A 25,033-nucleotide genomic window follows, 5' to 3' on the forward strand; every position below is an offset into this window, starting at 1 on the left:
CAATGTAAAAGAGAAAGCCGAGAGCTCAGAGCTCAGAGCTAAAATCTCACCCTTCCTCCTGCTGTCCCAGCTTCGTGAAAGAGACCTACTTCCTGTCTGTTTTTTTTTTTTTATAGTATGTTGTTCTGCCTTCTCATTGGTTGTAAACCCAAACACATGACTGCCTCGTCACTGTCTGAATGTACAGCCCCCTAGGTCTTAAAGGCATATGTCTCCAATGCTGGCTATATCCCCGAACACACAGATATCTATGGGATTAAAGGTGTGTGCCACCACCGCCACACTCTTGCTATGGCTTTAATAGCTCTGACCCCCAGACAACTTTATTTATTAACATACAATCAAAATAATATTTCAGTACAATTAGATTACCACCACACGGACTCATCTGTATAGTTTTTTTCTTTTGTGGTTTTATTCTCCTTATCCCTTTCTGGAACTCATTCTGAAATAAACTGCCACATACATGGACCTCTATTTCAATCTTTTCTTAAGAAAAGACCAGGCTAAGAGTTCTGGTATTGGACAGAGCTGTAAGTGTACCTGGATGTACAGCTTCAACAGGTTTCTATATCATTTTGTTATGTCACAGGTAGTTCCTGGGCCTGATTTTCAGCAGTGTCTCTATGACTCTAGATAAAGGTCTTCGATAGTTGGTGTCTTGAGATTATGTTGTAGCCCCATTCCATAACCTATATTGTTCTTTCCACCACTACAAAGTTCAAGTACCAAAGACACATTTTGTTTGTGTCTACATACCAGAGATTTTCACCACCCCATTTATCACTAGAAATAAAATTTTTATTGACACATGGGTGAGAAATTATCTAGCTTCAAAATTCTACCCTGGGGTTTCCTTCCTAGGATCACTGATGATATCCAGAGTCTTAATTTTAACTCCTAAAAAGAGGAACCCAAGGCCGGGCGGTGGTGGCGCACGCCTTTAATCCCAGCACTCGGGAGGCAGAGCCAGGCGGATCTCTGTGAGTTCGAGGCCAGCCTGGTCTACCAAGTGAGCTCCAGGAAAGGCGCAAAGGTACACAGAGAAACCCTGTCTCAAAAAACAAAAAAACAAAAAACAAAAAACAAAACAAAACAAAAAAAAAAAAGAGGAACCCAAAACAAAGGTCTATACACAGGTAGCTTGGTTTGGAAAGCAATTCTCCAAGGGGAGGAATAAGAGACAATGTAGCATGAATCTTAAAAGTTCTTACTAATAAAATCAAACCCGAGCCAGGTATTGGGGTGAACACTGGATGATCAGAGAAACAGAACAAACCACAGCTAACCTCACCTGGCCAACTTCTCAGCTGATTTTGTTTCCTCAGACTGGAAGACTCTGTGTCCTCATATCCAAATGACTCTCAGCTGAACTGCTGCTCCAAAGCCTGAAAGCTTAACCAGCCAAATGCCTCTAGTTTCTGGCCCTCGCGCCTTATATACCTTTCTGCTTTCTACCACCACTCCCTGGGACTAAAGGCTCACTTCCTGGGATTAAAGGCATGAGTCACCATGCTTGGCTGTATCCTTGAACACATGGATTTCTGCCCCTGGAATGCTAGGATTAAAGACATGTGCTACCACTGCCTATCCTAAGTATCTAGTGGCTTTTCAGTTCTCTGACCCCAGATAAGTTTATTAGGGTACACAAAATTTTGGGGAACACAATACCACCACAAGACAAGGAAGACAGCAGACAAGGAAAGAGAAACCAGGATGGCTGACTCAATTCAATAGGATCTTCATACATCTTATAAAGTGCTCCCAACGTATACTCAGAGAATAATGGGGAATGCATTTAGCCAGATGGTGTTACCAGTTCACAAGAGACAAAGTGGATATAATTTGCTAAAAGCTCTTAGCTGCAATAGCAGTCAGAATGCCTTGACTATAAGAACTTATGGAAGTAACCAACAAGCAGGTGACCTTATAATAACAGCAGTAACTGGAAAGTGTGAGCTGGTATACAGAAAGAGGATACATTCTGCTGGTGGGAAACTCCGGTCTCTTACTCAATGTCCAGACTCATGTTAGCTAAAATCCAAATATACTATTGGAAGAAAGGCTGAGTCCTCCAGAGTACTGGTTCTCAACTTGGGGCATTTTTACTCCCAAGGAATGTGTTTCAATGTTAGGAGACACTTTTGGTTGTCATGGCTGGGAAAGGCAAGGCCCAGATGTTACTGGCACCTGATGGGAGACCTTACTAAAATGATAATAAACCTTCAAAATAAACATGTACCCATTCCCAAATAGCAACAGTGTTATGACTGGGAAGCCCTATTCTAGAAGGTCTCTGTGACACCACTACAATACGTATGATAGTCCCCATTTCCTTTCTCAGAAGGACTTTCAGCCAGAGAACCTGAGGATGGGAGACAATGCCCTCTCTGCCATGATTCCTTGTTTAATTCAGTCAGCAAATTAACCCCAGGGGAAGACTTACCACATCTCCCTTCTCACCTGCCTTCTCTTAGGGCAGGAAGTACAGATGCATGTAGGTGGACTTGATAAATCCTCAGATTCCAATTGAAGGGTCAAAATGGAAGATTTCAGGGGCCTTTAACAGCCTAGTTCTGTTAGAGGTCACAGAAAGATAGAAAAGACAAAGGAGGATTTGAACAAGCAGTGAGAAACCCATCTTACCATTTTAGGGCATCAAGCAGAAATGATTATGCAGAAGGCCAACTGTGTCTACCACTCAGTTCTTAGGAACATTAAGTTCAAAATGGAAATTCATTGCATTTTAAGTCCTTGTTAGCATCTCTGGTTCTTGTTGCCAAAAGAGAGAGAGAGAGAGAGAGAGAGAGAGAGAGAGAGAGAGAGAGAGAGAGAGAGAGAGAGAGAAAGTCTTATATAGCCCATGCTGGCTGCAAACTCCTAAGAATGACCTGGAACTTTTGATCTTCCTGACTCTGGTATTACAAGTGTGCAACCATGCCCAGTCTTAGAAGATGATGGGAGTTCAAACCCAGGGCTTCACGAATGCTAGGCAACCACTCTTACATGCTTACTAGGTCACCAGACCTCTCTTTGCTTTCTTGAAGGCTCCACAGAACTAAAGAGTATTCCTGTTATGGGGAACTGAATCTGCGGGTCATCACAGAATACCAATTGGAGTGACATAAGTACCCTATGCTTCTCTTGCTTCTAACTCTAAATCTAGAAGGCTCTTCCATTTAATTTCTTTTGATATCTACAGCACTTCTGTGTTTTTACTTTGGGCCACAATATCTCTGTGTGTCTCTGTCTCTCTGTCTGTCTGTCTGTCTGTCTGTCTGTCTGTCTGTCTCTCTCTCTGTGTGTGTGTGTGTGTGTGTGTGTGTGTGTGTGTGTGTGTGTGTGTACTCGAGGGCGTGTGTGCATGTGGTGTGCCATGATGTACATGTACAAGTGTTGGTCCTCACCTTCCATCTTGCTTGAGATAGAGTCTCTCGTTTGCTGTTGCTTGTATGCCAGGGTGGCTGGCCTGAGAGCTTCTGGGAAGTCTCCGGCTTGTCTCCCATCTTGCAGGAAGCACTGGGATTATAGATGTTTCCTGAGGCATTCAGTTTCCTATGTGTGTTAAAGATCCAAGCACAGGTCCTCTTGTGCAACAAGCATTCTCCACACTTATCCCTCTCCCAGCCCCCAAAAATGACTTTGACAATATTAAAGATATTTTTCTACTGTTGCTGCAAAGGACCCTGGACAGAGAAAAGCACCTGAGTTCCTTTTCTTCCTGTAAGAGCTATTTCACCACGTAAAGCCAAGAAGATTCTCACTGATTGTGTCCATCTAATTGGTGAGTGGGGTTAATGTGCCAGAAGTCTAACTTTGTTATTATGTTCCATTCCTGTAATTTACAAACTAGAGGCATTTCACTGCAGCAATAATCAGTGCCTGCATAGGGCTTTATCCTTCAGTTGTGCACATTAAAAATGATATAGGTTACTCATTTAATCATTGTTAGTTGGTTTTATTGGTAGTCATGGAAAAAAGATCAGTTTGTTGTTAAGTTTTGTAAAGAAGGAAATAAGGATGTCTTAGTCATGTTTAAATGTTTGTACATGTGCTTATGTGTGTCCACAGGTCTGTAATTACATGCAAGTGTCTGTGGGTCTGTGTTACACACCTGGAAGCAGAAATTTTGTGTTCATTTTCAAGCCTTAAAACCAGAGGTGACTTTGGGGATGATTCATCTCATCCATTTATTAGCACATCAGGAAAATACATTTCAGAGAATTTAAATATTTGACCAAGGGTTGGGAGTTGGCACAGTGAGTAAAAGTACTTCTCATGCAAGCATGAATACCTGAGACCTGATTTTGAATCCCCAGAACCCACATATCAGCCAGATGTGTAATGTTAGTGTCTGTAATCCCAGCAATGCCACAAGGAGAAGGGAGGCAGAGACAGGGAAATCTCCAAAGGCTCACAAGCTAGACAGTCAAACAGACACAGTAGAAAAACAACACGTGGCGTGCTTTCAACAAGGTGGAAGGTGAAGACGGACATCTGAGGTTGTCTCCTGACCTTAATACACATGCTGTGACTCACACATCCACATTCATACACAGAAATGTCCACACACACACACACACACCACAGCACACACACACACACACACACACACCACACCACACCACACCACACACACACATACCACACCACACCACACCACACACATTCTACTCAGTTGATACAGTATTACCTGTATGTCTGTCCTCTCAGGGCTGACTACTTAGTATTGGATAACCAATTTGGAGGCTCTTCCCTGGGGAAGATTATTCATCATGCTCAGCATTTCCCAGTTGCCTGTAGTTCTTTGTCTAGGGTTGAGGCACTGAGAGCTTTCTTTACCCCTTGCATGTTAGCATACCCATCAATGTTGTTGTTCGGGTCTTTTTTAAGCAGCCATGTTGGTAAGACCTCATTGTTGTGCCCTGGATGACACTTCTGGGAGACACTATCTCACAGCAAACTTTCTGCTCTTCTTGCTTTTAAAATCTTCCTGTTCCCTTTTCTGCAGTGACCACTGAGCTTTAGGTGCAGGAATTGTGTTCTCAATTTATCAGTTGGGATTAGATACCACATGATCTCTTATTCTCTGCATTTTGATTGGTTATGGTTTTATAATAGAGGGAGACATCATGGGGATAGGAAGAAACTGGGTACTAGGGAAGTTCCCAGGAAACCACAAGGATGACCCCAGCTTAGACTACTAGCAATAGTAGAGAGGGTGCCTGAGCTGGTTTACCTCAGTAATCAGATTGGTGAATGCTCTAACCATCATCATAGAGCCTTCATCCAGTAACTGAAGGAAGCAGATACAGAGATACACAGTCAAGCAATGAGCTGAGCTCCAGGAGTCCAGTCAAAGAGAGAGAGGAGGGATTCTATGAGCAAGAGACATCAAGATCATGATAGGGAAACCTATAGAGACTTTCAAACCAAACTAGTGGGAGCTCACAAATTTTAGACCAAGAGCTGTGGCGCCTTCATGGGACAGGACTAGGCCCTCGGCATAATCGAGACAGCTGTGTAGCTTGATCTGATTAAGGGGCCAATAGCAGTAGGATCAGGATCCATCCCTGGTGCATAAGCTCACTTTTTGGAGCCCACTAACTATGGTGGGACACCTTGCATGGCCTTGAGGCAGGGGGAAGGGGCTTGGGCATGCCTCTACTGAATGAACCAGGCTCTGCTGACTCCCCATGGGAGGCCTTACCTTGTCAGAGGAGGGAATGGGAGGTGGGTTGAGGAGGTGAAGGTTGGGTGCGGGGGTGGGGGGGAACAGGAGGAGAGAAGAGAGAGGGATCTGTGGTTGGTATATAAAATGAATAAAAAATTTCTTGACTCCAAACCTACACAGAGAATCCCTGTCTCAAAAAAAAAACCCAAAAAATTCTTAAGAAAAAAAAGGAAAAATAATAAGTTTTTTTGAATGGTACCTGTTAATATAGCTTTATTTTCCCACATTATGACCTACTAGAATTACTTCTGCTTAACCATATTATCCAGTCATTCAATTTTGTACCAATAAAGTAGATGATACTCATTTAGGGCATATAAAAGGCCTATTAGTTTAAGAGCAGGCTCAATGTTGATCACTGTTTGGTGGCTTGGAAATAACAAAGCAAGAAAAAGGGAGAGAAGCCCTCCTCAAACTGATATAAACAAAGGAGGAAGATAAAAGATCAAAATCACACAAAGCAAAAATCACCCCCTGGGGATACTCAGTTCACCATCCTTTACCAATCAGAGGTTTGTCATAGAGATAGAGAGGAGGGCCATTTGGATTGAAGTATTCTCCTCAGAAACTCAAGCAGCTGACTGTGCAGTCGGTGACTGTGAAAGTTATGGTCATCATGGCTATGCTCTCTGATGGTATTAGCTTGGTTCAGCCTAGGCCATCTTTGTGATTCCTGGGAACTTTCCAGAAATGTGGCATTCAGGAAGTTCAGCAGGTCTTCTCTGTATTCTTATGAAAGAAAGATTATACTTATTCCCTCAAGCACATGTGTTACATCCTTCTGAAAATAAACCAGAGGATTTCCTGTTGTGTAAAACATAGATATTAAAAATAGAGAAGAGCTGTCTCTGCACGTTTCTACATTCATATTTTTCTATTATTTTAGTCATCCATTCTATTATTTATATACTGACTAATTCTCCAAAAACAGCTTATCAAAATACTATGTTCTTCTTTAAAAGCAAATTAAATTCATGAGAAAACAGAACTTACAATCAAGAAACCCTAGAAACAAAAAAAAATAATAATATGGGGTTTTTGGAACTAGGCTTTGTGTTTGTGTTTGTATATGTGTGTATTCTACCTATATTCACACACACATTATACACTTCAGAATAATGTTTATTACTTTTTTAATAAAGAGGTAATTTATGTATTACCAATTTTTTGGAAAGCCATTTCTGACCCAAATATATTTTTTCCTTCTTTCCATTCTTCATGTTATATCTTGAGTAGCTTGAATCTAAAATATCCTGTACCAGCCTATGCCCTGAATTCTCACCCCAGTTTGTGGCATAATTTTGAGGACTGCACAGCTTCAGGAGGAAGTGCCTGGGTGATTGAATGTGATTGGCGGTGGGCCTTTGAATTTTTATACCCAGCTCTGCTTTCATCCTGCTCTGTCAGCTTCCTGCTCAGTAGCCCTGTAGACACTTGCTCTTCATTACACTTTTAACCCTCCACAACAGTGCCACACTCCTCTGCCTTCTCCACCATAATGGGCTGAAATCCCTCAGAGCTCAGGAGGTAGAAGCACACCTTTCCTCCATTAAATTGTGTCAGGGTAGTTTTGTTTTTGTTTGTTGTTTGTTTTTGTCACAGCAAGGTAAAAAAACTAACTAGTCCATTTGCCTACATCCAAAGATGCTGACTCATTCATAGCGTGGGACCTAAAGACCTGAATTTTTAAACAAGTGCCATGAAGTTTCCTGATACCAGCTAATGTTTGTGAGGTACCATCCAATGGAACCTTCTTTCCAATTCTATTTCTAAAGAGAAAAGAAAAGTAAATCAAAAAATAAAATGGGCAGTTACTTCTTTTAACATGTATGTGTGTGAGTGTGTGCACATGTGTGTAGGTACCCACAGAGGCCAGAAGGGGTCTCAGAATCTCCTGGAGATGGAGCTGCAAAGGATTATGAGTTGCTAGACATGGGAGCAGTCAGTAGTCTTAACTGCTGAGCCATCTGGCCCTACCACTAAGTTTTTAGTGATGTCCTCCAAGAAGAAAAGGTTTATGTGCAAGCACAAGAAAGTCATATTCTGTTTCTGCATGGGAACAGCACACAGTTTCAGATCAACACTTCTGAGCTCTGGTCTACAAAGAGTCAAGGTAAATCAGGTGCCAACTTAAGAAAGGTGTGACTTTGATTTACTGATGTCTTCAGTGATCTCGTCTCCTTTTCCTCACAGCATTCACCAATTTAACTAATTAGTCACAGATGCAATTATTTATTCATCCTGAAGACTCTCCCCTGGGTTGCTCACTATTGGTCTGGTGGGCCAAAGCACTGATCTCATCGGGGAAGGTTGCTCGTGTCTACACCTACTGGGAGCATTATTTCTATGAACTCAAAATTTTTTATTTTTTTGACATTTTAGAGGATTCCTTTATAAAGTTTTCACTATTGGATGATTTGTGATACTACCCACACCCAGACTTTATATTTCTTCAGAAAATGATAAACTCATGGGCTACCCTGACACTGTATCATTGGTGCTTTGAGGCCCTCGGGATTCCCAGACCCTGGACAGAACTCTCAAGAACAGAATACAATGCCCTGGAAGTGCCTTCGGCACATCCTGCCCAGCACCAGCCTCTACTCTACTTAATGAGCCTTTCTTGTCCTGGGCCTTTTAGGATCTGTAAGTAGCCCAGTCTCCATCACTTCACCTTTAACTTAGAGTACAGAGGATTGGAAATTGTTTCAGACATCTTCATTTATATAACCTTGGTTATTTGGGCTATTGTTGCCAATCTCCAAAAAGGCTAGTTACAAGGGAATTATAATACTATGATTACCGCCATCACTACCACTACTTACCACACAATTACAACACATAAGTGAACATAGTATGCCCCCTGCTTTCTATGTGTGAGATACTAAGCACTTGTATACATGAACACATTTCATCTTCACAGAAATTGTATGAAGCATATTTTATCTGCCTTCTACAGATAAAGAAAATGAGGCACATGAAGTTTCAGAAACTCAAAGGGGGGACCAGAGCTAGAAACTGAGCCCATGGGGTATTGGCCTCAAGTACACGCTGATACCCACTTCCTTACAACATCACAACCAAACATGAATTGAGTAACAGACCTTATGTCCATATGACCCTCACAGAAGTTAGGTCCATTTGAAAACAATCATCTAAAGCTGTGAAATGTTTTTAATAATTTTTCTTCTGTGGATGAATATTTAATTGCTTAGATTGACATTCTTTCTCTATCTGGGAGAATTTGGATTCCCAGCCCTGAGATGTTACAAATATTTTTTTAACCTTGTCTTGTTGATTTTTGTTTGATTCTAGCACCTCAAGTCCTGTTGTAGAAATCTCCTAGCATAATTCAGTATGAAGAATAAGTCTATTCACTGAGGAAAGCTGAATGCTATTCAGTTCCTTCAAAGAAATTTGGGACAGATGTGTTTTTCCTTATTCTTCAACGAATCCAGAATATATATATATACACACACATTTAATTTCTTGTGAAATGCATTTTCGCGTTCATCTCAGTATGTGGGGCTGTCAAAGCTTATAAGTTTAGCAGTGTTCTAACATGGCCATTCTGTTCTCTGTTAGAAACTTATTAAATCTATATGTTTATGAAAAACAGAAGGTGGTAGAAGGTTTTTTTCATCTTTGACGTTTACTTGTTGGCTAGTGTTTTTAAGTCACTCAAGATCTCAAACCAGAATGACAGAACCTCCAGGACTTAAGGGTTTCCAAGGCTTGTTGGAAAATGGGAGGTATCAGGAGAGCTGCTGCCTACCACTTCTGAACCATGTTTGGGAAATCAAGGAGTCTGTCAGAGCCATCAATCATCCTTGTAGGTTGATGCCAGCTTCTCAAGCAACAGTAGATGACCTTTCTTTCCTGGCAGCTTGAGGTGTCTTATATAATAATGCCACCAAGGTGGACTGTGTAAGCTTAGTGGGGTTTTTCTATTTTTTTAATTTTTATTATTAAGAAATTTTCTATTCATTTTTACATACCAACCACAGATCCCCCTCTCCTTCCTCCTCCTACCCCCCCCCAGCCTTTCCCACCAACCCACTCTCCATTCCCACCTCCTCCAAGGCAAGTTCTCCCATGGGGAGTCAGCAGAGCCTGGTACATTCAGTTGAGGCAGGTCCAAGCCCCTCCCTGCTGCATCAAGCTTGCACAAAAGTGTCAGTGGGGTTTTTCAAAGTCTTTGTATGGCCTTGCTTGGACGCAGGTGGGCTGATTGCACAGTGTTTATGGATCTAGGATGCTAAGAATTTTCTGAATCATTTCCTGGAACATAACAAAGTTCCTCTGACACCCATACCAAAACCATAAGGCTCCCAGCAGTGTTCTAACACCTTTTGATTTCGCCTGCCTATTCAGTTCCAGTTTTAATCCCCCAACTGCCCGAGGCACTAGGTATTGAAGATCTGACCAGAGTTACAGCTTGTGCCTCTCAGAAGTTGGTCAGTTATCTCTGAATTACTACATTGGTTGACTGGGTTGATTGTTAAGGTTTTCATTTTATTCCTCTGTCATCATTAATACTGTTTTATATTTTCATTTGCTAAAAAACTTTATGTGTCAGAGAACATGGCTAATGAAGTCATTTCCAAATTTGAGTCATTTTAACTTCCTTCTCCTTTGGTGTCTTTATTTATTTATTTAATGTGTATGTGTTTAGACACAACATGTGTAGGTGCCCTCCCTGGCCAGAAGACAGTGTCAGATCCTCCAGAACTGGAGTTAGAGATGGTTGTGCATTGCCTGATGTGGGTGCTGGGAACCAAGCCTGGGTCCTCAGTAGAAGCAGTAAATGTTTTAACCACTGACTCATCTTTCCAGCCTCTGATGTCCACATTTAAATGTTATGATTGGGGAATTGTAGTTATTTTTTTCTGAAGTGTATTAATCAAATCAGAGACTATTGGGTGTGATTTTGTATGTGTCATACATTATCACAGGAAATTCAGCCTTAAATAGCTCCACCCTTGTAGTTCACCTCTTATGCTGCCTGGGCTGGTAGGGTACCAGCTAAAGAGGCACACAGGGAGAGAAGAGAAATATTCCTCCATAGACATGCATGAATGTTCAAAGGATGGGGTGCTGAAAGCACTTTGCTGTACTTTCTATACTTTAATAAGCTGAATTTATTTTCATGCCCCTCTATTTTCCTGTTGGGTGCAGAAGAAAAAGAACTATTCTACAGTGAGTTCACAAAAGAGTGGCCAACAACTACAGTCGCACAGAATGCTCTTATAGAAAAATTTCCAGGACCCATAACTTGAATGAAAAGCTCCTTTCTCTCTCTTTTCCTTCTCTCTCTTTGCTCTACTTATGATGAGAATAGTTTGTTTGACTCATACCAAACCAAATCGAGCATTTCTGTGGGCACAAAGAGTAATGTGAAGTAAAGAAAGATTTTTCTTCTAGAAAAAAATGTGTGCATGGAAAACAAAATTGCCTTAAATTTCACAACATCCTTACCATTAAACATTGAAGGCAGATTTGGGTCAGTCCAATTTCCTTTGCAGATATTTGACTTTAAAAATCACATATTCAACTTTTAAAAATGGATTTGTGTGAAGTGATATATAAAAAAATCTCGTGGTGTGTAAGTCATGATGAGTTTCAGCTTATGCTTAACCTCTGTCTCTTCATCTTTAAAAGATGCAAATTGACTTCGGGCAATAGCGGAGATGTCTTGTGCATCTTGTCCTACTTCCTCCAAATCAACCTCAAGACATTCACATCAGGAACTCAGAGTTGTGCTGGAATAAATGAGTTTCCTCACAAGGCTGGTTGCCCCCTGTCTGGGAAATTAAAAGTCATTGGGGATTTTTTTTTTCAAAGAACCATCAGATAAATGCATAGTGCTTGGTTTCTGAGCCCAACACTATTAGTCCATCTTCAGACCTCAAATGGCTGATCCTGTTAAGTGTGTGGCTAATTTCAAGGGAGAAAGCAAAGCTTTGTCTAACTGGCACAAGTATCACACATTTTCCGTGGCTCTAAGATGTCAGATGGTGTGACTGCACTTATTCAAAGAATGTTGTGTATTTGCTTTTCTCTTCAAGAATGTAACATTCCAAATGTATTTTCAGTGTGATTTAGTTTGAAGCTGCAATAATTCTTTGCATGCATGTGAGAAACAGATACTGTGGCAGCACAGATGAGAGAGAATCTCTGTCTCCTGCCACAGAATGTGGCAAGCATAATCTTGCCATCTCTATACTTTAATCCTAGTTACATTCTCTTGAGGACACCATGAAGACTGGCATTGTGAAAATCTAGATTCCCAAGAGTAGAGTGAATCTTTGGGGATTCTCTTGGGCAACCATGAAATGAGAAAAACAGATTCTCCTGTTTAGGTCGGGATGTTCCTCTATGTCTATTTGTCAAAAGCTTATTCCACTAGGTGGATATGTTAGTTATTTTTCTTCTCGCTGTGACAAAATGCCTGATAAGTAGGGACTTAAAGGGAGGAGGGGTTTATTGAGGTTCAGTTTGACACTACAGTCATCATGGCAGAGAAGTCATGGTAGTAGGAGATTGAGGTAGCTGGCCACATGGCATCCACAGTCAGGAAGCAAAGAGATGAACGCTGGTGCTCAGCTCACTTTCTCTTTTTTATGTCGTTGGAGCCCCCAGCCCATGGAATGGTGCCACCCACATTTAGAGTGGCTTTCCCTACATCAGTAACCTTACCTAATTTCTCACAGACATGCCCAGGAATTTATTTCCATGGTCATTCTCAATCCTGTCCAATTGGCAATCAATATAAACCATCATGATGGTGCTGTGGGGAAGTGGTGGGAACTATAGAAGGTAGCCTCAGCAGGAAGTTTCAGGTCACTGGAGGCATGTCCTTAAGAGGAATTATGGGACTCCAGGCTCTTCTCTCCTGCTTCCCAAATGGGCAAAATACAGTGGTTTTGCTCTGATACATGCTCTTACATGATGTGTAGCCACAAGCCCATAGCAATAGTGCCAACCAATCATGGGATGAAGCCTGACAGAACAAAAAGAAAACTGTAGTGATATATTGTGTACCCTAATAAACTTATCTGGGGATCAGAGGGCAGAGCCAGCCACTAGACTAGACATAGAGGCTAGACAGTGGTAGCACACACCCTTTTATCCTATCATATCTATGTCATATCCCTTTTTTTTTGAAAGATCAGAGAAACAGAATAAGCCACAGCCAACGTCACCTTACCAACTCCTCAGCCTCCAGACCAAGACTTCCTGTTTACCCATGCCTTATGTACCTTTCTGTGCCCTGCCATCTTATTTCCTTCCTAGTGCTGGGATTAAAGACATGTGTGCTTCCCAAATACTTGGTAGCAAAGACATGAGATCTCAAGTGCCGGGATTAAAGGCATGTGCCATCAAGCCTGGCTCTGTTTCCAGTGTGGCCTTGAACTCACAGAGATCCAGATGAATCTCTGCCTCCCAAGTGATAAAGTAATGGAAGCCTGAATACCACTGCAGGGATCACAGTGATTATTCCTATTTTACTGGTAGAGAGAGCAGTAAAGCAAGAGGAAGTGGTCCATCCAGTACCACTGGGCAGAGACTCAAGGAGCTAACACCACACTCTCCACTGCAAGCCCTGAGCTCTTTCCAGAAGGTGCCATGAAATTCCTCTATAAACTTAAAGCGCCTTGCAGATGGGAGGCATTACATGATCAGAGCCTTTTGAAATTTCTCCTGACATCCTAAGGCCAAAGCCAGAAAAAAAAACAGGAGAAAGACTGGAAAATGAAACCACCAGGCTTTCACTAGAGCAGCTCAAGAGAGAGTGCAAGCAGGCACAGTAGCAATGTGCAGATACTTCTGAGCAAAGAAATCAGTCGTGGGACAGGCTCAAAGCAGGCGTGATGAGCAGACAGGAAGAAGAATAAGTTCAGAAGAAGGAAAGGTGGCCAAAGGGTTAAAAGGCCTACAAGGAGGGCTGGGACAGGACAGACTCTGCAGGGATGCACACTGGTTCTGAAGCATTGATGGGCTTTCATCCCTGGGCTCTCTGGGAGGTGATTACAATCCGTCAAGTGCTGGAGTCTTCACAGTGGGAAAAGACCTGCTGTTGTGCCCCTACATAGCCTCTGTCTCTAGGGACAATCCTGGCATCTCTCCCGCAAGGGTCTGCACGGGTGCACAGACCCACTCTGCTAAGCACAGACAGGAAGGAAACACCTGAAAATTCAGTCACTGGCTGCCAAAGGAAGCTGGTACACAACACCTCCACTCCCTGTCCACCAGGCCTGTCACTCAGCATTGCCCTATTGGCTTCCGGAGTTCCCCATGCGTTTGAGGTCCAGGAGTTCACTGGCTATTTGCTTGACAGCCCTTTTTTGTTGTTAAATTACCTCCATGTCCTTTTTTTCCCACTTACTCATCTCCCAGATAAACTACTTACATTTCCTTGTTTCTAAATCACATAAGACCCACCTTGCTGAGGAAGATAGTTAAGAACTTTACTGCAAATTGTAGGCTAGAGTCTGCTGATTGACAGCAGATTGAGCTCAAGAAACGTTGGCAACAGAAGATAGTTGAGACCATTGCCCAGGGTCAGAAGCCACAAGACAGCAAAGTGAGGGAGACAGAGACACACCATCCTCTAACAAGAAGAACTGGTGCTCTGGGGTTTGTTTTGTTTTGTTTTGTTTTGTTTTGTTTTGTTTTGTTTTGTTTTGTTTTGTTTTGTTTTGTTTTGTTTTGCTGAGGTGGGGGCCTCGAGCAGTCAGGTTGGCTTTAAACACACCATGTAACCAAAGCTAAGCTTGAACTCCTGATCCTCCTGCCTCTGGCTCCCAAGTGCTGACATTACAGGTGTGTGCTACCACAGGGCAGGGCACTCAGGGATCATTCAAACCCGCTGTGATGGAAAGTGCTGAATTCTTGGGGACAGAGAAATGTCATTAGCTGCCATGACTGATGCCAGAGCACCAAATGGTAAGAAACATGCTACTTACTGAGTCATATCTGGTCTTACACAATATGTCACCTTCTCTCTCCAGTAGATTAGGAATCAAGGATCAGATAGGACAATAATCACAACACCACTTAAAGTCCTAGGACACAGAATCTGCCACTGATACTTTTCTACCAAGCCATGCTACTTTAGAAAATGATTGAGTAAAAAATAGGGTTCTCATGCTCAGCAGTTACTTTGAAGAATACCTAGACTTCTAGACACAGACAGATTAGAACAGAGTCCCAATTTTCTCTGAGAGCTGACACCCACCTAAAGGGCACATTATGTGGTCCAAAGATGATCTGTCTTACAAAGTGTATATAATGACTCTGTAGTGCTGCTGTGAGTTTTAAATGCGGTTCATTAAGTGCACGGAATGCTTTTGAATGTTCTAGATGAATTTCCTGATAGTTTTAGTAGACTACAAAGAATTGTCAGGAACTAAAGAGTCAAACCACTTGGTCTGTACTTATGCTGCTCTGTTATTTACATTACATATAACATAGAATCTTGTGGAGTAATAACAATAAGTGTTATTACTGTATATGTTGTGGTTTCAAAGAAAATGGCCCTCCAAGGGAGTGGCTACTAGAAGGTGTGGCCTTGTTGGAGTGCATGTGTCACTGTGGGGATGGGCTTTGAGGTCTCTTTTTCTCAAGCTTTCCTCAGTGTAACTTCCTGTTACCTACAAGATGCAGCACTCTCAGTTCCAACACCATGTCTGCCTGCAGGCAGCCATGTTCCCTGTCCTGATGATAGTGGACTGAACCTCTGAAACTGTAAGTGAGCCACTCCAATTAATTGTTTTCTTTAAAAGAGTTGCAGTGGTCATGGTGTCTTTTCACAGCAATAAAAACCTAACTAAGACAGTATATTTGGTTGATCTTTAAGAAAGAGAGTATTTACCTTTGAGGAAAAGCATCCATGTTCTCTATGCATCCTAAGGCTCCCTTTAAAGTAAAGGCTGCTTTTGAGACTTCCAGAAATAGAGATGCAAAGTCCATCAGCTCCCTCCTTTTCATAAATTACTGCAAATGCTTAGGGGAACGTTGTACCTCTGAAGCACTTTTCTCGTCCCTGAATCTCTCTTGAATACTATTTGTAAACCTCTAACTAAGGCTGGCTGTAGAGAAGCAATGGGGTCTTAAGTAGGACTATTTTTGAATAAGAGATTATGGGTAAACATGCCCTAAAAATGAAGACTATTGTAGTTCAAAACATTAGGTGTTAGCAAAGTATGGTGGTATATAAATGTAATCAGAGCACTATGAGGAAGAAGGATCATGAATTTGAGCCCGGCCTGGAGTATATAGTGAGTCTGAGGATAGCCTGTACTAATAGTGAGAACCTTTCTCTAGCCAAACAACAAAACCCACTAACTGTTGAAAATGGAAGGAACTGTGATTATCATTTCCTTCCGCTGTCTATGACTAAGGAGACTTGGGAGCTGAAGAAAGGACTTGCCCATAGTTACTCTGCTCATTATTTGGGGGCCAGATTTCTAGTTCAGAACTCCTTTTTGAGACCTTCAAGGAGAGCTTGCCCCCAGCCCCATCACAACCACTCCTCTGAGGTCCATATTTTTCTGAAACTAAGAAACTAACACATTACTCACATGAACATTCTTATGTGTTCTGATAAGTGTGAATTCTCCTGCCTTGTTGATACAACTCTGAATATATTTAAGGACAAAAAGAAACATTGCTGTATACAAAGCTAAAACATCATAGACTTGCCAGGATTGAATGAAGTACAAGTAAAAGTATTTTTCAAGTTACCCTTTACCTTGTTTGGGGGCCTACTGTGGAGGATCTCAACACCAAATTGAATATTTTCAACCAGTGAAAAGATGTCATCCACTTCAGGCCCAGGAGTTACCCATGCTTTTCAAATTGTCCTAGAAGGTCTCTAGTTGCACATCCAACGCACAGTAACAAAACACCAGTGACATTCTTCATATAAATAAAAAAACCACAGTACAAAAATCCAAACAGCAGAAACATTCCCAAGCAGAAACAGCAATGCTGGGGGTATCATAATACCTGATTTCAAATACTACAGAACCATAGCAGCAAAACAATCCTGATACCCAGCCAGCTACCTGAGACAGCCTCTTAAGCAAATGGTGCTGTGAAAATTGCAACTCCATATATAGAATAATGAAACTAGATCCCTATCTCTCACCCTGGAGAATAGTTGTTCTCAACCTTCCTAATGTTGAGACACTTTAATACAGTTCCTCATGTTGTGGTGACCCCCAACCATAAAATTATTCCATTGCCACTTCATAACTGCAATCTTGATACTGCTATGAATTATAATATAAAGATCTGATATTCGGGATATCTGATATGTGACCCCCACCAAAGGGATCATGACCCACAAGTTGAGAATCTCTGCTGTAGAAAAATCAATTCAAAATGGATCCAAGACCTTAATGTAAGTCTTGAAGCTTTGAAACAGCTAGAGGAAAACATGTGGGAACACTTCAATATATAAGCACAGTCATGGACACTCTGAAAAGGACCCCAATAGCCCAGGAAATAAGAACTGGCAAATAGGATTGCACAAAATTTAAGAGATGTGCAAAGCAAATGAAACAATTAATAGAGTGAAGAGAGAGCCTGCAGAACTAGGCAAAACCTTTGTTATCTATATTAATCTTATAGGTGGTCAATACCCAGAACCTATAAAGAATACAAATATTAAAAACAAACAAACAAAAAAGCAAATCAATAAATGAACAAATGAAATAAATGGATGGTTCTCAAGAAAAGTACAAATGGCCAATAAATATATGAAAAATGTTCAACACCCTTAAGCCATCAGGGAAATGCAGATGAAAACTATATTGAGATTTCTCACTTATTCCAGAATGGCTATAATAATAATAAAAACAAACAAACAAACAACAAAAAATGACAATCAATGCCAGTGGAGATGTGGGGAGAAAGGAATCCTATATACTACTGGTAGAAACTGTGGAAATTAATATGGAGGTTTATTCCTCAAAAAGTTAGCAATAGAACCACCGTAGGACCCAGCTACACAACCACTGGGTATACACACCCAAAGAAAGACAAACATAACACATGCACTTGCATGTGCATGTTACTGCAATAACATTCACAGTAGTCAGGTTATGGAATCAGCCCAGTTACCCATTACCAACAAATGGATAAAAGAAAGTATAGCATACGCACATAATGGAATTTTAGTCATTCATAAAGAAGAATGAGATTATGTTGTTTTTGGGGAAATCAGTGGAAAGGAGATTGCCATGTAAAGTGAAGTAAGCAAGACCCAGAAAGACAAATATCTCATGTTTCCACTCATAGGATAGAACTAGATCTTCATAGATATAAGCAGGCTACTTAGGGGAAGAAAGAGGACCAGAGAAAGAGGGGATAGGGAATAAGAGAGGGCCATGGAAGGTGTATATAAGCAAATACGTGATATGCATGTATGAAAACAATGAAGCCATTATTTGTAGAGTAACTTAAAAGCTAAAAACAAAATTAAAATCATGGGGTTTCAGTGAAATCGTGCCATGGTTAATTGTCTTTTTTCTATATGGTGTGTCCTACAGTCAGGTTGACAGAGACAGGAATATTCCAGACAGCATGTCAGCGGGGCCTTGAGAAAGTCTGTGCTATCCCTCTCTTGAAATAAACCTTTTAACGTCTACAAGGTGATTATCAATGCTTCTTTCACCATTTTTAAATCCCTAGTTCGAGCAGCTGTAGAGGACATCGTTTTCTCCCTTACACTGCATGGTTTTGAAGTTAGTCTGAGGGGCACACACCTGAGTAAGACCCTGGGGCCTTCTAGCAGAGGGGATGGAAATGCCACTGGGAGGAGTGATCAAGATTAATTCAATGCTGAGGTTGATGACTGAAATCTGTACTTCTGGAGTCTTCCTGGCATGCTTGAACTGTTCCATGTTATCTCCAGGTTTAATTCATGTGATGCTTCTTTTGGTGAAATAGAGATGATTACAATGAGCTCCATGAGATAGAACATGGAAGCAGACAGGCAGAATGAGTTGCCCATGGTTACACAGCTGATAAACTACACATTTTCAATCTAAGCATCCTGGCTCCAGAGTCTGAGCCCCCAGCAACTGTAATGACCATTTTTATATGTCACACACTTGTCACTGCAATGGTCTAGCTTGTTTACTTTGTTTTCCTCACCACTGAAGTGGTTCTAAGCCTCTTGCTGATCCTCTATCTGTTTGATAGGATGTGTTTGGTATTAAAAGCCCCAAGACTACATTGCCCTATTGACTCCTCCACATCCTTACACCCCAGAGGGCTCCTCAGGGAAACTTCACAGGAGAAGTCTGGGCACTGAGTGCCTGCCTCTCTGCAAATGAATCTCCCAACAAAGAGCTGAGAAGGTGAGAGACAGAACTGGTGATGGACTGAGCAGAAGCAGAAGGCTACTTATTTATAATAGATGCTCCGGAAGGCTGGGCTATTCCTGTCTGTTAAGTACTCAGCCCCAGACTTATAACAAGATTTTTTGTCTCTGTGGATGAATAAGCAGCACCCTGGTTCTGAGGGAATGAGGTAATGGCCTTTAGGTTAGAAGCACATGAATAATACAGATGCTGGGATGGGCAGTGCCCCAATCCAGCACTCTCCACAGACAAATAGAAGACTGGGGATTCTGGGACATTCAAGGTAGCATTTTCACAAATATCACACATAAATAATGTACGAGGCAATGTTTAAGAATAGGAAATACAAAATCCCATGTGCCCCAGCCAGTTGCTTGTCTCTGTACACCCAAGTCTCTCATGAATCTCTGTGGGCACATGGTGGGCAGCAGGAGGCTTTGAAGCTCTCTGTCCTGGTGACACATCTTTAAATTCTCTTAACTACTTGTGTTCTGGGGTCAGTGTTTTGAAGAGGGTCAAATAATAGAAAAATGGGTTTTAAAAGTTTTTTTAAGTTCCTTACTTTAACAAAAAAATGAAAACCAAAATGTTCAGAGCTTAAGAAGAAAAGCCATTGCTGTATTGCATATAAAATGTGCTTTAATCTTTTCTAGGCCCCCACAAAAGTAGAGAATGGTCCAGTTCCATGAATAGCAGAGCAAATGAATCACTGCATAAGTCACTTATTTTCACAGGGGTGGTATTTATTAAGCCTCTTGAATTTAACCTCACTCACAAAACTATTTTCACATGTAGATGTAATTATGAAATTGAGAGACCTTTCAATTTTGCTAAGAACTCTCAAGTTTGAAATTAGCGATAACCTTCCTTAGCCCTAGATCTGGCTGAGGTGTACAGCTGACTAATAAAATTGGAAGCAGGAGCTTGGCCTTCAGGTTTGCCAGTTCAGTAAGTCAGATCTTCTGATAGGCGAGATGGCTGGGCTGGGTCAGTTTCCTGAAGAGCCATTTAAACCTAAGGTGACACACGTGTTTATACAGTTCATTAGTTATTTGATATTCAAGATAAGAAAGTCAAAGGTGCATTGGTGGTGCCATACCCACTAAAATAGCAAGTGTAACAGAGGCTTTCCTGCATCAGAGGTACCCAGCACAATCATGTCTCCTCAGTACATGATAAGAAAATATATCTAACTCAGGCCAGTGTGTCCGATTATTTCTCATAACCAACAGATTTTACAGCTTTGTCCCCTTACATCTGGTATGGCTGAAAAATAGGATCTTCCTGAAAAGTGTTCAAAGAGAACACACATCACAGTAGCAGTCACATTGTAGAATCAAGGGATGAATCCCTTTGCCAAGTAAGCAGAGAATGAAGAAGACAGCACTTCCTGGTAGAATTGTAGGGAAGGGGTGAAGACAGGACAGTGAGAATTCTCAGTACTTTCTAAACTTTGATTGATTGATTGATTGATTGATTGGCAAATAAAGCCAAACTGAAGTATGTCAAAGTGAAGTGGAACAGGTCTGTACAGTGTCCTCAGAAGGCAGGGTGGCTCTGTCACCTGTTTGCGAGCTTCATTAGACCTCTGTGAAGCATCTCTGATGTAGGTCATGGGGTGGTCAGCTGCTCATCTCTGCTGTTGTCCCAACTGGCCCATCCAACCACTCTGGGAAGGAAGGAATGGTTTCTTTAAGGAACCAGGTTATTTATAAAATAAATATAAAATCTAATATCCATTATGTACAAATGATATTGTGAGAGAGCTCCAGTGGCTGTATATTTGCTGAACATCAGCCTCCTATGAGTATAAATTGCCCCGTAGTGAGGAGAAACACAATACAGTTCACCAGAGACTCGGCTGCAAGGTGTAACTGCCTGTCTACGGGCAAGTAATGACTTGCGTTTTCAGCTGCTTCTTGGTAAGAGCCTTAGTAATTGGAATCAGTTATTCAAAACATCGCTAAATGTGATTTAAATGGCAAGGATTTAATAACAGAGAAAGAAGCCATTAAGGGGGTTCAAGCAGGGGAGAAGGGAATTCCGTTTTTTAGAGCAGAGGGAGAAAAATAAAGCAATTACTTGATGTAAAGGCCAGAAACAGGACTCCTGCTGTCAGGGAGAAATCAAATCTGTCAGCAATTAGTGAGGTCTTAGGAGGTAAAGAACTCTCCAGTGCTGAGCAGTGAATAAGGGGTTAGCAATTATATGAACTGATAAAAGTGTTCTGGTTTCCAAACAGCGGGCTAACAAGCCTTCCTTTTTTCATAACTTGATGCAGATGTGATGGTCACACTTCAGGGTGTTTTTCAGGACTTCTTCAACAAAGTTCTGTAAGAAGGCCATCCCAAGCCTCTTTCCAGCTTAAACCATGTTCTCGATACTAGCTCCAGATGATGGGAAGTGGATTTGGGTAGCAAAGATTTTCTTCATTAAAAAACATGTTAGCTTCCCTGAACACACAATTAGAAACAGAGAGTCAAATGGGAGATCTTTACCTATGTCCTTTCTTCTAGGAGGGTGATGGTTAAACAATAACATCACATGACACAAACTTGTCACTGAATAAGCCATGAACTTCACTATTGTATATTCCTAGGAATCGAATACATCTGTGCAAATACATTTATACATTTTCAGCCCACAGATGATTCCTGTAGCCAGGAACTCTTTAAAATTCTTTGGGATTGAGGGATGCTGGGTCAAAACTCAACGTAAGTGAAGTCTTACTGGAAAGAAAGGTAATTACTCAGTTACAAACAGTCATGGGGCTTCAATTTGAGAAACTATTCAATAAATGAGTATTTGAAAGGAGGCCATTTGAAAAGAATCCTCTAGAATTAAGCCTTTTTGACTCATTATGAGTATGACATGTTTATGTTCTCTGTGGCATGTATCTTGTTTTAAAGACATATGTCACTAGATCTAGTCAACACTCACAAAGAAATCAATCACTCAGAATGTGGTACTGATCTGTCAATAGGAGACAATTAAGCAGGTCTTTTTCTCTTTGTATTTGCACTAAGAAATACAGTCCTAATATATAAAGGTATTGAGGACTTATACTTCTGCTTTTATGCTATAAAAGTAATTATGATATCATTTGAATTTTTTTAATTAATGTATCTTGAAGGAAATTTCCATTTTGGTCAAAACTCCCCCGATCAGGAGATCCTTACCTGCCCCTCTTTTCTGGCAGATGGGGTTTGCAGGGCTCCTGCTACTGAAATAACTTTGTACCTTTAGAGACTGAGGATTGTGCTCATGCAAGCAACCCTAAGCAAATTCAGAGTCAAAAAAAGACATGAAAATAGGAGAGGTCTGGGGGGTCAACAGAGGTGGGAGGGGATGAGAGCACAAAACATTGCATGCATGTTTGTGTGAGTATACTTTGTATATGTGTATGAAATGGACAGAAATATTTCATGTTACATCACTGGAAAAGCTAAACAAAGATCTTTAAGTGAAGCCTGTGAAAGATTCGGTCTTATGTAAAGCAACGTGAAAAAGCCAAAGTAATCGTGGTACATCAGTACACACCTGTCTGTAATTACAGCACTGTGATGCAGAGGCAGGAGGATTCTCAAAGTTCAGGACCAGCCTGATCTGTCTAGCAAAACTCTATCAGTAAATAATTTAAGTAAGTAGCAAACGAAGCTCAAAGGAATACTGTATGCAATCCATGATATCAAGTTCGGTTGTGGCCATGGTATCTCTACTAGAGATTGGAGCATGGAAGACGTTGCTAGCTGGGAGATGAATGTGTAGAGAGGAAGGCTCAGAATCCTTTAGAAATTGCCTAGGAATAAAGCAGGTGTCTATATTCCTTCAGCTCTCCCTGGCCTCAGATGCAGCTTCCCAAGGAAGAGAAGTCAGAAGTACTTTGCCAGGGCAGTGGCTATCATGTTGGTACCAATGAAATCACAGCCTAGGGCCCTGGTCAAGATGGAGAATTATTCCCCCTCAGGACTGGACAGTACTGGGTCTTGGTGATTATTAATTTGGCTAGGGGTGAAATTCGGAATGGGCTCAGGAGAGACCCTGAGAAAATAGTTGCTCTTCATTTTCAGCAGACGTGGGTCTGTTCCTGGGACCTATGCTGCTGTCACAAATTCAGTGTTAGTGAGTGCCATGCAAGAGTCCACCTCATCACCAAGTTAAAAGCCTAAGGGATTTCTACTGGGAAACTGGATTTTGATGTGTCCAGCTGAATCCTATCAGCATTCTGCCGCAGAAGCCTTTTCTCTGGAGGATGGGTTAGAGAGCCTTCTCCATGATGGGAAATGGATTTGGGTAGCAAAGATTTTCTTCATTAAAAAACACGTTAGCTTCCCTGAACATACAATTAGAAACAGAATTATTAATTTGGCTAGGGGTGAAATTCAGAATGGGCCCAGGAGAGACCCTGAGAAAATAGTTGCTCTTCATTTGGTATGAAATGGCTTTCTAAGTCACTTCCAGATTTGTGAAAGATGACTCTCCATCCTATGTTGGCCATAATTGTTCTTAGCAGTCAGAACATTCCTTCAGTTAAAGGATGTGACTGAGCTCTTTATTCACAATTTTCATCTACTAAAATTACTAATTAATCAGCCTTCCAAATAGACCAGCAAGTGTGGAGCAAGAGAGAAGTGTTCTGGTGCCACCAGGCTACATGTCTGGGCTGGTTTAGGCCAGGACAGCAGGAGGAACCACCATACCATATCTGGGCTCTATGGACTTTCTAACCTTCTCAGCTGCCATGTCATAAGGAGCATAATTGCCATGCTTCCTTGAGGCAATTTCAGTCTTGATATAACTGGTGACCAACTAGAGAAGCATACACACTGAGGGTGGCTACACTTTGAACTACCACTGGTAAGCCAAAGGCGAACATTCGAGAGTCATCCGCAGCAGGAACTTTCCAGCATTTTAAGAAAAGTGGGATTTCTTGATTCCATATAGGAACTGTGAAAACACGGTTCACTGATCTTTTAAAAACAGTTCTGCCTGTGGCACAGCTCTTAAGCACAATGCAGAACAGGCATGTGTAAGTTTGCTTACCTTCCCCTAAGACAAACACTGGTCTAGATTTGTGAAAATGGTGCAAGTCTATGAGATTAAACAAAAAGAGAATCAAATGTCATTGGTTTCAGCTATTTTTTTTTTAAATAAAAAACCTGAATTCTTAGCCTGTCCTCCTTCCTTGAGCTGTTTTTCTTTTAGTATGGCCTTTATTGTGTTTTTAACAGTAACATATTCCTGGTCAGCCTGCTGACCCTCCTCTAACTATAGACCTGGCTGCCAGCATAGCAGATCTTCAGAGCAACTTCATTTCTATAACTAATAGGGAAACATAAACATTTTGATGCAGAGCATGAACTCCTTGGTAAGACCACAAAACCTTGTTGAAAACAACAGCAAGTAGACGTGAAGTCAGTGATACAACCAGTGAGACAAGGGCTCACAATCTCTAACCAGTTCTGCAATTCAGGAAGCAACTGACCTACCATCTTGAAGATGGCTCCTCAAGGTTTCCCATATTATATCTGACTCATTACTTGGGTTTTTCTCTGTAACAGGGATACTCTAAGTTTCATGAGGTCTTTAAAGCCAGAGTGTAATCACAGTTTCAGCTCCACATCCCTTTCCCTGTGATAAAGCCCATAGAGAACTGAACAGGGTGTTCCAACCCAAGGTCAGGCCAGGGCAATGAATGCAGCAGGAACCACAGGATATCTGGGCATAGCTTGTTACTAACAGCTTTTGAATGCATGTTTGGAAATATCTCACCTCATACTGTCGGAAGTAAACCTGGAAATGCTTCTGACTGAAATGTTGGAAATGAACTTGTTTGTTCTTAGGAGTATTTTCAAAGGAGGGAAATGCAAACCAGAGTCATTGGTTATTACACTGAAGAGCCTTCAGTTATAAATGGATGATG

Source organism: Peromyscus maniculatus, chromosome 1 (assembly GCF_049852395.1).
Source record: "Peromyscus maniculatus bairdii isolate BWxNUB_F1_BW_parent chromosome 1, HU_Pman_BW_mat_3.1, whole genome shotgun sequence".
NCBI lineage: Eukaryota > Metazoa > Chordata > Mammalia > Rodentia > Cricetidae > Peromyscus > Peromyscus maniculatus.